At 31.8% G+C, this 15,665-nt stretch overlaps 1 long non-coding RNA gene across 1 annotated transcript; it reads left to right on the top strand.

Annotated features, from left to right (window-relative positions):
* Positions 1 to 921: 921 nt before the first annotated feature.
* Positions 922 to 4,552, top strand: LOC147801202 (uncharacterized). Its single transcript, XR_015430270.1, has 3 exons — positions 922 to 1,035; positions 3,495 to 3,644; positions 4,430 to 4,552. It is a non-coding gene; the product is annotated as an uncharacterized LOC147801202 (long non-coding RNA).
* Positions 4,553 to 15,665: the final 11,113 nt, after the last annotated feature.

The following is a 15,665-nucleotide window of genomic DNA, read 5'->3' on the forward strand; positions in this document are numbered from 1 at the left end:
CCCAAAATAATTTTTTAACAGTAAAAAGAAGTATCAACTAAACATTCAAGTAACTATGTTGGTGGGATGATTGTACCTAATGGTTCAGAATAAATTTCTTAACAGTTGGTTCAATACTTTTAGATGAAGACGCAAATATACTCGATGCACAATTTTGAGTCGATTCCCTTATGAAAATTTAAGGTATATTTAAGGTTGATTTGAGGTATTTTTGAGGTATTAAGGTTGTTTCGAGGTATATTTGAGGTATATTTAAGGTTGCAGAGAAAACAGAAATAAAAATTATACCTCGTAAAGGTTGTAATTAAGGTGTACGAGGTTGATTTATATATACTTCAGCTTGTTTTGAGGTTGTTTAAAATTCACTTTAAATCATCCAGACTGATAAGGTGATTTTTAAGGTATACCAGGTTTATTTTCTTACATTTGTAACAAAAGAGGTATTTTTGAGGTGTAAAATTTTTTACCTTATTTCAACTAAAAAGAGTGAGATATTTATTGAGGTATATGAAGTCATTTTATTTATACCTAAGCTTATTTTGAGGTTGTTTTAAATTCACTTCAAATCAACCAGACTGATAAGGTGATTTTTAAGGTATATCAAGTTGATTTTCTGATACTTGTAATAAAAGAGGTATTTTTGAGGTATAAAAAAATTGACCTTATTTCAACTAACGAGAGTGAGATATTTATTGAGGTATATGAAGTGCTTTTATTTATACCTAAGCTTATTTTGAGGTTGTTTAAAATTCACTTCATATCAACCAGAATCATGAGGCAGTTTTTAAGGTTCACCAGGTTGTTTTTTTTTACACTTGTAACAAAAGAGGTATTTACGAGGTATAAAAAATAAAATTTTTTTCAACTAAAGAGAGTGAGGTCTTTATTGAGATGTATGAAGTCATTTTATTTATACCTAAGGTTGTTTTAAGGTTGTTTAAAGTACACTTCATATCAACTAGCTCACTTCCCAGAGTTCCGTGCTAGCCGGCAAATGGCGTGTGTGTTTACAATCGAAAGTTTCTTTAAAATTCGGTAAGTGTGCTTGACATTTATTAATTTAGCTTTGTCACTTTTAATCAAATATGCCTCAACTTTCAAACTTAAATTTCATTATTTTTGTTTTAAAGACGCGTCCTGATCTTACATTATTTAAGTCGGAGGATATTCTTTGAGGCTATTGTTGTAGGCTTAGCAATAAGACAGATCAATCTAAATATTTCTCGTCGCTGTTTAGGGTAACGTTACTGGTGAATCGTTACAGCAGGTTACGCACAGTATATTTTATTGTTTGTAATTTATTCAAATATAACTATTCTTTTTGTTTTGCTTAAATGTATATGTTTTAACGTAGCAGTATGCAAGCTGATTGAGTAAAAGGTTCATAATTTCTCTTATAAATAAATCACTGAAAATTGAAAGTTAACAGTTTCTATATATTGCAGGTAATAAAACAAATAAACAATACTATTGTAAGGAACGAAATGCATATTTGTTGCCTTCAACAAAAATCTAACATACATATTTAACTAATAAAATAAACATATACAATAAAAATTGCAATCAGGGTAAATACATCACACAAAAATTTTTATATTTCTTCAAAAGTTGCATTTTCATAAAAATATATATTTACAAACATGAAGAAACAAAACAATCCTGTTTTTCGAAGTAAATATTCATTTTTTTAAATTAATGTTTACTATTAACAGGTGATTCTAAGGTAGGAAACAAGTTTACCATATCAAATCAACAAATTTCATTAAAAAATATATGAGAATTCCTAATAAAATCTGAAATTTTTTTTTAATAAAAATATATGTAATATGAGATAAGATTCAAGCTAATTTTAGTGAACTAATTTTTTAACCCCCCTCACAAATTAATAAAGCAAACTTCATAAATTTTCATAATCTGAAAAATATTTTGTTTTTAAACTCCAGAAATGATGAGAAATTGGAAATTCTAACATTATCGCAGAGAAAGAAAAGAATTTTTTTTATTTTTAAATGTGCAGAGTAAATAAAAATATAACGCTAATAAATAAAGAATTTTGAAAATTAAATTCTAATAACATTAAATTATGTAAGGATCACAGAAAACTATAATATCAATGAAAAAAAATCAGAACCGAATAATTTCGGTAATAATAAGTGATTGATATTAGCAGCGATTACATTATATATAAGCAGGGATTACTGAACTTACATATACATTGCCTCTAGAGAGAAAAAAGTTATTCTAATTCTAGATTGTTCACCACATTAGCAAAATAAATTTTTCCAGTGTCATCGCACTGGATGGAAATACAAACAGAAGATATATTTGTCACAGGAATTAAGTTAAAGTTGCCAGAATTAGTTACTTGTGTAATATGGCTTAGTTCAACATTAAAATTAAGATTAAGAGAACGCATCTTTTCACCAGAAATCATTTCTTCAATAACACCATAATAATTCCAGCAACAGCATATTGAATTCTGACAAGTACAAGTTACTAAAATTTTTACGAAGAAATTAATGCAGCCTAGTTTAAGTTTACTTGCCCTTTTATACATAAGCTTGGTTTAGTTGAGTATCTTAAAAGTATTTGTATGTGTATCACCTATTAAATAATATCTGAAGTTAGTTAGCAAAAAGGCAACTATAGGTAAGGGAAAACTGGCATCCACTTAAAAAATTCTCATGCAAAATTCAAACTTTTTGTCCGTTTAGTCCACTAAGGCAACGCCCCGCTCTTCCGTGCCACAGGTCCTGGGTTCGATCCTTGGGCCGGGCAAGGTTGACTCAGCCTTTCATCCCTTCAGTGGGTCGATAAATGAGTACCAAGCATGCTTGGGAACTAAACACTGGGGGTTCCGCGTTAGGCTGACCACCTAACCGGAACATCTGCTCCTGCATCCCAGAGCCCAAGGTCAAGAAAACTGAAATGGGCACAGTAGACCTTGGCCCTCTATGGGCTGTCGCGCCACTGTGTTTAGTTTTATTTTAGTTTTTAGTCCGCTAAGGCAAAATCTTGAATATTATTCTAGATCAACATGATGCAGTTTAATATTTTGGAATGATTTTCAATTTATTTTTAATAAGACTCGTGAAGACTCGTAAAGAGACTAAAAGAACATGAAAACTTTTCGTATAAATAGTGTGTTCTAATAAAATAGTTTTTATCTTTAATCCACAAAGAATATTGTATAAAACAAATTTACTGAGACAGCTATTCCAAAAAAATAATTTTATTATTTCAATTAAATATTAAAATCATTTTGGTGAACCTATACTTAATCTGCTTATATTGTAGTTAAAAAAGTTTAAAAGTATTATTGACTCTGGATTTTTGTTGTCAACATTAGTAACTTATCAAAGTTATATAAATATATATTTCAATTTCCTTCAATTTCTTAAAAAAAAATCTCATCTGAAAATTTCCAAATGAAACTTGCTATGCAACTTTTATATAACTTGATTTTACTCAACTTGAACATGCAACTTTTACAGAGCTGCTCCGTAAATGGCATCCAGAATTTCAAGGTTTGAATAAGGCTGTCAATAATACGTGCTCTGCAGCTAGGAGGAAGTGGAGACTAGTAACTGGAGAGCCTTCCCCTGGGAGTAACTCTAAATATACACCAAAAAGAAAAAAGACAAGTAAATTATTCTCCTTTGATTCAATGAAATCTTTTCACCTAAAAAATTACTGATAAAGTTTGCATGATCTTTGATTTTTGAAAACATTATTTTATAGCATTATCTTAAATTATTCCCTCAGGCAAGTAAACATATAAACTTAATGTTGCTTTTATTTCGATGGGGCATGAAAAACACAAAACATTGATGTTCTACATTCTTTTATTAAAAGATGATTGATTCTTGATCACATTAAATAAAAGGTTGAAAATGACCTTTTGTTTTTAAAAACCTTACGTGATAGACAATTATTTTCGGAATCGGCAGCATTGAGAATTGGTTTTAGTACAATTTCTTTTGCGAAATTGGACTAAAAATTTAAACAAGCAGGCCAGTGTAATTGAATTTATTCAAAATTTGCTGAGAAAAAAATTTAAATATCAGCATAACAATCCATAATTAAAAATGGTCGGTTGAATTATTGGAAAATTAAGAATTTCAATAAGCGTGTTATTTCTACAGCAGTTTTTATATGCATCTTATAGAAAAATTAGCTTTTTTAAGTGATATGTTTAAACAGTCAAAATAAAGAATTGAAATATACTGGGAGGAGAGTTTTGCAGGTCATTATTATTATTCATCTGCTGTTACTAAAGAAACCATTTATTTATTCAAAATTGAATAGAAATAATAATAAAAGGTGATTTATGCAACGAAATAAGCTTTAAAATATTATTCTAATCTTTTAAAATTTGTCATTATCAATGTAAATATGACTCTCGCTAATTCAAATTTTTTATTTATAGGTTCCAATGCTCCAAATAACGTAAGCACAGCAAACTTGCAGAAGAAGCAGAGTAATTGTCAAGAATTTTGATTTCTTGAACGAAAAATTAATTTTTTTTGTTAATAAAAGTTTTTATTTGTAAGCTGGCTAAATTATTTAAATTTGCTGTTATTTCGCTTTTACAAAAAATTAGCGCCTTTAACATCTGTTCTATATAAATGAGTTCCCACATTTTTCTGAAACAAATGTATCCTCTTTTCACGATAGTTTAATTGAAATTATTAAAATTACAGAAACATTTGAAATGTTCTTTTAAGGTTTATGAGTCAGCATACTTAACATTATTCAACTCTACATGTTAATTCAAGATTAATAAATTTTATGAACTATTTAATTGCAAATTAGCACAAGGTTCACAAACTATAAATTAAAGGCGTTAAGTGAAAATTCCTATTTTGAATTGTGTGAGGAAGAATACATTCCAATGGGTTGTATTTCAAAATTAAAGGAAGATATATTCTTTGCATTGCATTTTACTTTTCTTCACACAATACATGGAAATCAGTCGAAAATTCTTTCGAAAGAAAGATTCATCCGTATTCCGCCTATGTGTTTAGAAAATAGTTTCTTAGCATCAGGATTAGCAGTGAAAATTAAGACAGACCGTAAAAAGTTAATAAGTAATTACCACCTAATGTGTAACATTAAAAACTCCATCAGAGTGATAAATACCTCTACAAGTGAAAAGATATATATTTTAGGTTAAAAATTAGCAGTCTAAGGAGAAACATTTTAATTATATTTAATTACCAGCATTAGCATAAAAAAATATAACCTGAAGGGAAAAATGGCATATTTTAGTTTGATTAAAAAAATTTCCTTTACAAGCATAAAAACTTATATTTGAGGTGAAAAATAATACACCTTACGTTAGTAAAAAATCACCTTTCCAACTATCAAAAATTACACCTGAGGTAGATTTGAAATAACCTGAAGAGTAAAATGACATGCCTCAGGTTGAAAAATATGTACCTCTACAAGCATAAAATTAGATACCTGAGGTTGAAAAATAATTACCTGAGGTCGAACAACATACACCTGAGGTTGATTTATAATAACCTGAAGTGTAAAATGACACACCTTAGGTTGTTGAATAAATACTTCCACAAGTGTAAAAAAATATATTTCAAGCTGATAAGTAATAACCTAAGGTCGAACAAAATACACCTGAGGTTGATTTGAAATAACCTGAAGTGTAAAATGACACACTTTAGGTTGTTGAATAAATACTTCCACAAGTGTAAATAAATATACTTCAAGCTGATAAGTAATAACCTAAGGTTGAAAATGAAACACTTTAAAGTAGTAAATATCTACCTCTCCCAAGATGTAAAATTAAACACCTCAAGTTGAAACATATATACCTCTGGAGGTATATATTAAGGTATATTTGAGGTTGGTTTTGAGGTATTCATTTGCACCCTTTTCAACCTCAACGACGTCTTTAAATAACAACCTCCTTTATACCTTTAAAATATACCTTGTTTATACCTCATTTATACCTCGATTTTTTCATAAGGGTTTCTCCTTTTTGTGACAAGATCTGTAACAGCACTGAATCCACGTTCGACAAGTTAGGAGGAAGGAATGGCAATTAAAAAATTTTTAATGGTAGTCTACAGTCCAGGATAGAGACGACTGACGTTACCTTTAAGCAAACATTCTGTGAGACGATCACCATTTCAAACTTTCATTAGTTAAAAGTTCGACCAAATCTGAACCTCTGCTGTTTCAATATTCACAAAAGGGTTCAGAACCCATAAACCCATTGAGGCACTTCTAGGGAACAAAACATCTTTAAAACGGTCAGAAAAGTCCATGTGCAAAGAGTCAAGGTGTTGACAATATTCTTGTGCATCATCAGAGCGAATTTCTCCTGCTTGGCTGAACTCATTCCAACCTAAATTTTGCTTCCACAAAATGAGCTTTTTTAAGAAGGCAGAAATAACTGATTTTGTAGGTATCAAATTGAGCTCGATGTCTTGAAGATGTAAATTATTACCCTTAAATGTTACAGATAAATCTGCCAAACTCTTTCTTAAATTCCAGCAATCTGTCTCTCAGAGATATATCTTTGTTTCCGAAGAACTCAAGCATAGAGTCGAAAAGATTCCAATGCCTATTGATACAGAAGCTTTTGGAAAACCAGTGAATCTCGGTGTATAGTAGCAAGCGATTGAATTCTTCATAGTTCTTCTTACACAGCTGTCTGAATAATCAATCGTAGAGAGCATTACTGTGAATTTTGTTCACAGCAGACATGGCATATTGCAATGATTTATGCAAACGGTCGCTGAGATTTTTCCTACTAAATGCTGTATGTGAATCACGCAGTGAACAGCTAAAAATATCTGGTACCTATCTTTCCAAAAGGGCGATGTCGGCCCCCATTGCAGGAGCCTATCAGTGGCAATAGACATAATATTCGCAAGAGGAATGTTCTTCTCTTTAAAAGGGTCTTTGACAGTATTAAAAATACATTTACTTTTGATATCTACAATCAAGCTTCTTGCAAAAGGCATATCGTGAATAATTTTTCCTACCTTTACAAACCGGACCTATGCCTACAGTAGAGCCTACATTACCTGGCAAGGTTGATTCATCAACTTGAAGGGAAAATTCGTTGGATATCAAAAGTTTGCATAAAGAAATTTCAACGCCTTCTGCCATCTCAACATTTCGTCGCTGCACTGCATCGTTGCTTATGGGATATTTTTTTATCACAGTGGATGCAGCTGGATGGTGTAAAACTATTTCTAAACCGACAGTATCAACTGTGACAACCGGCAGTATCTACTCTGCTCCGATGGTATGAGCTTTCCCAGATTTAGCAATAAATTTTGATATATTATAAGAAGCTATCAAACCATCATCGCATTTTTGTAATGAGGTTGCTAGTAACCCTGAGACCGAAGATGCCTTCAGAAACATGGAAAAATGTGTTCATGAAAAATGACAAATCTTTATTTTGTTTGTCAGGATACGTTTTTTTTTTTCAAATGCTCCTGCTAACGGTAAGATTTCATTACCTCATTAGATAAAACTTAACACAAAGTAAACATATGGGTACAAAGTAAACACATGGGTAGTTGAGAGTTCAGAAATGATTGAACAAATCCCAACTTCAAGAACGTGGCACTGTATTGATGACACTTCTTTTTGTTAACCGACATTGTTGGTGGCAGCAAAATACAAAGCATAAAGGAAAATCAACTATTTCTCAAAATTAATAAATAATTTATGATAAAAACTAATTCGCGCTCGTACCTGGCCAAGTAAACTATGAGATCTAATCGAAACTGGTGAGAAAACAGTAAGGAAGCTAACGAAAACCATCATAAGAAATACGGGTCAATTCAAAAATTCATACTGAAAGCGCATGCACTTCAATTTCCACCAAATGACTTGAATGAGCCAGAGGCAAAAACTACTGACTAATGCGCTAAATTGTGTTGGCTCGGATCGGAGAATAGGAGTTGTATAAGTTCGTTTTATTGATGGTACAAATGGTGTATCGGATTATCTTTATTTATTATATTAATTTAATCTTTTTTCTTTAATATTAATTTTAGATTAATTTTATTTATTAAATAAATCTTAATTTAATAACTTTTTTTGTTTTAAAATTGAATTTAAATGACAAAACATGCTCATCGCCCCCCTACCGCCCAAAATATATCCAACGCCCCCCTAACACCCAAAACAAGTTCACCGCCCCTCAGCATACTCCCAACGCCCCCAGGGGGGCGGTATCGCCCCCGTTGAGAACCAATGCTTTAGAACCTTCCGGATATTGAACGAGCACCATCGGAGCATATTCCGAGGCTATTTTTGCATTATATGTTTCCCTCATTCATAACTTCATTTGAAATAGCAAATAATGCTAGCGCTGTTGTTTTGAGTTCTATTGATTTGTAAAAAAGTAGTTTTACTACTAACATATTATCACAAAATCAAACAAAGGCAATTAAATGAGCATCTTTATTATGCTTCATCAAACTGTATTGAAAACATTTTGTCACGCAACATCGAGAAAAGCTGACACTACATTTTCAGCTGTATCACCAATTCGACGAGCAACAGTATCATTTGAAAGATTAATTCTTTTGAAAAATTAACTCCAAACATTGTTTGTACAATCTCAATTGCTGCTGGCTTTTACTTTACTTTTGTTTTGGCAGTTAGTTATTTCAAGGACGGAATTCATAATACTCAATATACAGTATTGTTGTATACATTTTACTGTAAGTGGGGGGGGGGGGGTGATGAAACTTATAATTGAAAACTGGGCCCTGAATACTGAAAGGTTGAGAACCGCTGGTGTAAAGAATTAATTTGTTAAGTGACTGTCGAGCAAGGGATTTGAGTACTTTGATCCATGGATGGCGTAGGGGTAACTTTTAAATTTTTTGCATAATTTCTGTTAGTGTTGCATATTATTGCACTTTGTATAAAAAACGTTTCAGCCAAATTGCACTAAGATAAAAGTATGGTTAAAACTACCAGAATATGGTAAAATTATCATGTTTCTGCCTGCAGTTGAACACCAAAAATCTCGGTAATTTTTACCGAAGCGATTTGGCAATGACTTGGTTAAATTGATAATAAAATATAGTTTTATAATGTGCGATAAATTTGGTTGAAACGGTAAAATGTAGTAAATTTATCGTTATATTTTAGAGCATAGCATAAAAACCACTTATTTGGCTAAATTTACTTTTTAGTTTCGTATTTTTTACTAAATGTGTGGTAATAAGAACAATAATTTTGAAAACTAGAATTTCGTTAAACCGTTTCAATATGAATGGAAAAATTTACAAATGAATGGTTTAAATATCATATATTTGGGTTTTTATTACCAAAATTTATAATTTTTTTTAATCTTAAATTGCCATACAGTACGGTAATTTTGTCAAAACGTTTTTCTCTGTGTAGCAAAATATTTTTTCATTTCATTTTTCATTCTAAAAATTGATAAGTATTTTAGATATCTACAAAAATCAGAAAAGGAGCATAAAAATTTATTCCTTTTTTATGAACGATACAGACATTATTAAATTTTTCTATGGAATCTAAAATATTCAAAACAGACCATTGTGGAAATAAATAAATATTTTTTTCAAGCGAATACCCGAAAAAACTTGTTCAAACAACAGGGATATTTTGCAGGACATGAATACGTCAAAAGAAACTATTATAAAGCGTTTTTTTTCTTCAGAAAATACATTTTTGAAACAGGTTTTGAAGATTTTAATGCAGGTTTTTAAAATCTGTCAGAGGGGTGATGGAAAATAAGCATTAATTTTCAGTAAAACTTTTTTTTAATTTCATAATCACTTAGTATTTCAACAATCAAAACTAAACAAATTTTTAATTTTGCAAAGAAACTAACTTTATAAACATGCCTGAACTAAATAGATATTAATGAAAAAGATAATAAATGATATATTTGTTTATGGTAATTAAGAAATTAGTAAATGTTATAAACAGTCACACTTTTTCCTGCTAGCCAAAACCCATATAAACATTTACATTAACTCCAATTAATCACAGTTTTTAATGAATACTAATGAATAATGTATGTAAAAATATTTAATGAATAATCCATGTTTATTTCAATCCATAAACCAGATCACAAAATGAAGTAAAAATTTATTTTCAAAATTAAATTTTATTTTCAATTAATCAGTAATCTTATTTTAGTGCTTAACTTTAAAAATACTACGTATAGCATCAATGCATTTTGACATCAGCTTAGAGTTTTAATTTATAGAATAAATGTATTCAAATTAATTTGGAATTTATTTTCAGTCGAGATTCGGAATTAAAATGCTTCTTGACAAGTGAATCGTTTGACGAAAATCTTATACTTAAATTTAATTAATTGGAGCAATACATTTTAAACAAATATTAAACAAAGAGTTTAAAATCAATTTATGCTAGTCAGAATTTGCTTGAAGAATGCGTAATAAATTCATGTTTCCAGATTAGATTATTTTTTTACTGATTAGAGTGTATAAGCATATATGATTTTAATTTTTTATTTGAATGAAATTCGTGGGTTATTTTATATGAAATTTAACTAACAGTTGTTAAGAATTATTTATTGTTAATGAAATCTTTTTCTGCAGTTGAGCTTTGTGATGAGAATTACAAAAACTATTTTGCACTGGTATGAGGTACAACTGTTTATCAAACCAATTCTTTATTTCAAAAATTCCAGTTCTGTTAAAACATTTTGCAAACTTTGCTATTCAAATGTATGTTAAAATAATATAAGAAAATATTTTCTTTCGGAAAATTGCACAAATAAAATTTTAATGTCAAAATGGACTTTTTATTATTAAACAATATTTTTACTTGTTATTAGTCTAAAACTAAACAGGAAAAATCGAATGCCTTAAACTAGGGAAGGGAAGAGTGGGGCTAATGTGGACATATTGAATAACTTAATTATTTTCGGGAAATTTTCTCTGTGAGACATAGTAGATTGGCAACACTGATATAACACTGTTTGGCAACACCTTGTGCAGTTGCTTAATCATACTGTGAATCCTTTGGGAGAAATTTATGAAAGAAGGTTTTTAAAGTAGATTTCAATTTTTCTCTTTACTAACATATTTTCACATTGAGGAAAAAGTATAGTGAGTACCAGAATATGGAAAAAACTATCGTGTTCTATGAGAACATCAAAAAGAATGATTATTTTTAGCGAAACTCTCTGATAATGATTTTGGTAAAATTAATAATAAAATATTGTTTTGTAATGTGTATCAATGTTTGGTAAATGTGGAAAATTTAGTAATTTCATCATGATACCTTAGAGCATGCCATGAAAACCATTTATTCGGTGTTTCAGTTGTGTATTTTTGCAAACTGTGTGGTAATAAAAACAACAATTTTGAAAACCAGAAGTTCCCATAAACCGTTACCATATGAACGGAAACCGTTACCATATGAGCAGAAACAGTTATCATATGAATGGTTTAAATACCGTAAATTTTGGTTTTTATTACCAGAATTATGGTTTTTATTACCAGAATGTTTTTACCGTGCAGTACGGGTAATTTTACCAAAAATTCTTCCTCCTTTCAGGATTTCAACAAAATTGATAATTTTTTACAAATTATATTGTTTATTTTACCTAATTTGATCTTAACTGTTGCTATGTATAGTTTCAATAAACCAGTACTCAGCATAAACAATATGCGTTCGTGGGGCTAGTGTAGATGCAAGGAGGTGTGTTTTGTGTGGATATGTCTACACTGTTCCCATTGGACTTACAATGGAAGAAATATGATTGGTAATAAATGTAACACACTTGATGTTATTTATTCTCTAAATTAGAATGATTTTGTGTATTTATACACTATTAAAAATAATGCTTTCAATCTCAAATAAAAAAATAAGCACGAAATCTTTATAAACTCATGTTTGTGAAAATTGCAATTCCATGAAGGACTGATGCGAGTGAGCTGAAATTTTCAGGAAATGCAAAGTAGAGCATGATATGCAAATGATTAGAATTTTGGACCCGTAGCGCATGCGCATGCTGAGCAGCGCCCTCTGAACGGCTGATGGATCCGAATAAATAGACGGCTGTAGCGAGGCGTGTATGAATCTGCTCGGTAATCTGCTTGTGGTAAACGTTAGCTTAGTCGTTACTTATGTCTCTTTGACGAAAGAGAGCGAGTTTTCAACAACTTACGGAGTTTGAACGGGGGAGAATCATCGGCCTTCGGGAAGCTGGATTATCTTATCGTACAGAAGCCGCTCGTGTGCAGCGTAACAGCAGCACAGTGATGCGGAGGCAGTGGACGAACGAGTGTCAGACAACTCGAAAATCCGGGAGTGGACCCCGAAATGTCACGTCATCTCGTGACGATAGACACCTGGTCCGCATGGCGCTGACTGACCGTACGGCTCCTTCTAGACAACTGGCAGCACAGTGGTCAATAGCTACAGGTGTTTCATTGTGTGCTTCATCAATTCATAGGCGTTTGCTGAAGCGTGGACTGCGCGCTTGCTTTATACAGGATCCCCCTCACGCTAAACCATCGCCGGCTGCAATGGGCCAACCAGCGTAGGGACTGGCGTGCTGATTGGCAGCGTGTCGTGTTTTCTGACGAATCCCGCTTTAATTTGTGGTACCATGATGGCCGCATTCATGTCAGACGCTATGCCGGTGAACGCCACCTTCCGGAGTGGGTCATCGAACGCCACAGTGGACGAACACCCGGAGTTATGGTCTGGGGTGCCATAGCATATCATGGACGATCTCAATTGCTACGAATTGTGGGTAATCTGAACAGCAACCGGTACATCAGTGAAATTCTACAGCCCCAAGCTGTTCCCTTCCTTCAAGCCTCGGCAGGCGCTGTATTTCAACAGGACAATGCCCGCCCTCATATTGCTAGGACTGTTCAATCCTTCCTTGCATTGAGGCAGGTACAGCTTCTTCCTTGGCCTGCGTATTCCCCGGATATGTCACCGATTAAACATGCGTGGGATTTCGTTGGTCGGCGTCTCACTCGTGATTCTCGTCCTGTTGCTTCTACAGACGAGCTTTGGGTACGCATACAAACAATATGGAATGCTCTTCCTCAGGCAGACATTCAAAATTTGTTTAACTCCATGCCACGTCGTGTAGCAGCACTTATTGCGGCGTGTGGTGGTTACACAAAATACTGATTTTGATTTCTTGTTATTGTTTGTTTGCTTTGAAAGTGTAATAATTTATTTGTACTACTACTAGTCAGCTGTGTATAAAATTTCATTTAATTATGACGATGTTGCAATTTTCACAAACATGAGTTAATAATCCACATTTTAAAAGCAAAGTTAAAAGAGATATTTTATTAAGTTTGTTAAAAGAATATAATTCCATATAAATTAGTTAAAGAAGAAGACAAATCTTTTAGTATTTTTTGCTATCCATTAAACTAAATCGGAATGGAATGGCTTCTCTTTTGCGAGACATTACTCCGGTGAGGGAAATGTCGCAAGGAAAAGTGTTAAAGAATATAAAAAGGAGAGGAAATCCAGTTCTTAGAATACGTTCAGCATGCTATACACTGTAACAAAACTCGGTAAATCTTTAACCAGTATTTGATTTCTCCCAAAGTTTAGTTAAATAGAAGATCATTTTATTTTAGTTACACCATAAATTGTCAAGTATGATCAAGAAATACTTCCATGGTGCAACTGACTGCACCAAAATTTAGTAAAAGACATAAAGCTTTGACGGTGACTGTAAACTGAACGATATTTGTTTACGACGCCACATTTTCTTTACAACTCGGTCTCTGCGTCATATTGTTTCAAGTACCAGCTCATGTTGCTTCAAGTATCAATTCATTTACATAGGTAAATGCTTTATTTGCATTAATTAGACTTTATTTCCTTTATGCTGAATTTTTAAATTTGGTTAGCTAGATAAAATGGTTAGAGGTATGTCATAAAATAACCTACTTCCGGTAAATAGTTTTGTTATAGTAAATAGCAACTTTGGCTTGCATTTGAGAGCTTTAAAAATGCCTAATAATGGTGGAACTTTCCTTTGCTTTCATAAAAGAAAAAAATTAATAAAAATCGGTGTTTTGTTTTTTCAAAACACCTTCTTTTGGTTCAACTATCAACTGATATTTAGAGCTAGTGAAAATACCAAAATATGGTAAAATTATGATCCATTTTTCTTGTAGCCCGCAAATGAATACCAATTTTTGGTGCCACGTGGATCGAAATTTTTAACAGTGAACATACTCAGATTTAACAGACCATAATGGTCCAGCAAATGAGCATAAGAAGGCTGTCGAGGATGTACATCAAGTGTGAACCGGTTGTTTGGAAAGCCTCTCGCCCGCCATTTTATTCTTTCTCTCTTAGTCAAAATGTGTTAGTAAATTTAATCAACATGAATGATATTAATGTATTCTTTAAGGGATACAGTACAGTTTGACAATAGTGTAAACTGCAGAACAAGCCAATAATAAATAAAAAGATAAAGCTTTTCTTCTTCTCCAGTAGTGGTTGGGAGGAGAGGAGGGGAAACCAGTTTCTTGAACTTCTACTGCGTGCCCCGGTGTCTTGGGGTATTAATCCGTTTTTAGATGCACCTGGATTTCAGCCCCCACCCCTCTAAGAATGATGGAGGAGATAATGATATAGGTAGTTAAAGAGGGGTGATGCACGTAGGGTTGCACACCCCTTCGTTTTGGCGTACGAAAGGGACACCCCTTCGGGTTGGCGTCCGTAGGGGTGACGCGCCAGCTGCTGATAAAAATATTCTTAAATGTATTTTCGTCAAGCATGAAGTGACTATTAACTAGTTTTCATTATATTTTTAGTTAAGAGATATTTAAATTGATATATTAAATCATTTTAAAATCAAAAGTTTCAACAATAAAGATAAGGTACGATTGCCCGATATTTTTATCATATATAAACTTCAGAGCATGATGACCACATTTTATGTATTTATCTAAATTATTTAAAATCCTTCCTTATCCAAATGCTTCCTTTTATATAAATTCCGGAAAAATATGTTATTAATTGCCAACAATGTTTAATTTTTTTCCCCATTCAAATGCAGCGTTTGCTGAATTTGTAGAGAAAATTTTTTGATTTCCACACCTGGGCTGTTTCAAACTACTATTTTAAACACAAAAGACTGGCTGAATTATTATTGGTTCTTTTGTTTATTTTCAAATTAAGTGACAAAATGCTATAATTTATCATTTTGCTATCATTTATAGACACAGCGGTCGCTGTATCTTATTAAAAATATAGCGGTGGTACAGAATATTAACAAATCGAATAACCAAGTTGAAAATTAAATGGTATTTCAATTTTATTTACTTGGCGTCCGTATTAACAATAGATTAAATAATTATTTTTATAACTTATCCACAATAGCCCCCTCACGTGCAGTAGTGTTTAATTATTTTAAACAAAATGATTATTGAGAAAGTATACTTCCAAATTATTAAAATCATAATGTTCGATTTTTTCATTCAAAATGAAGATAAATGTTCGAATTTTGATTAAAAGAATACTACAGGAGTTGCACAAAATAATCGAAAGACTTCGATACTAACACATTTTTTGATATTTCTCAGAAAATACGTAGAGAATCAAATAATAAATTTAGATCCTGCGATTTCTCATACATATCAATGAAATTTAAAGCTTTTTGA

The sequence above is a fragment of the Parasteatoda tepidariorum genome, chromosome 11 (genome assembly GCF_982258835.1).
Source record: "Parasteatoda tepidariorum strain Cologne lab strain chromosome 11, Ptep-v5.0, whole genome shotgun sequence".
Lineage (NCBI taxonomy): Eukaryota > Metazoa > Arthropoda > Arachnida > Araneae > Theridiidae > Parasteatoda > Parasteatoda tepidariorum.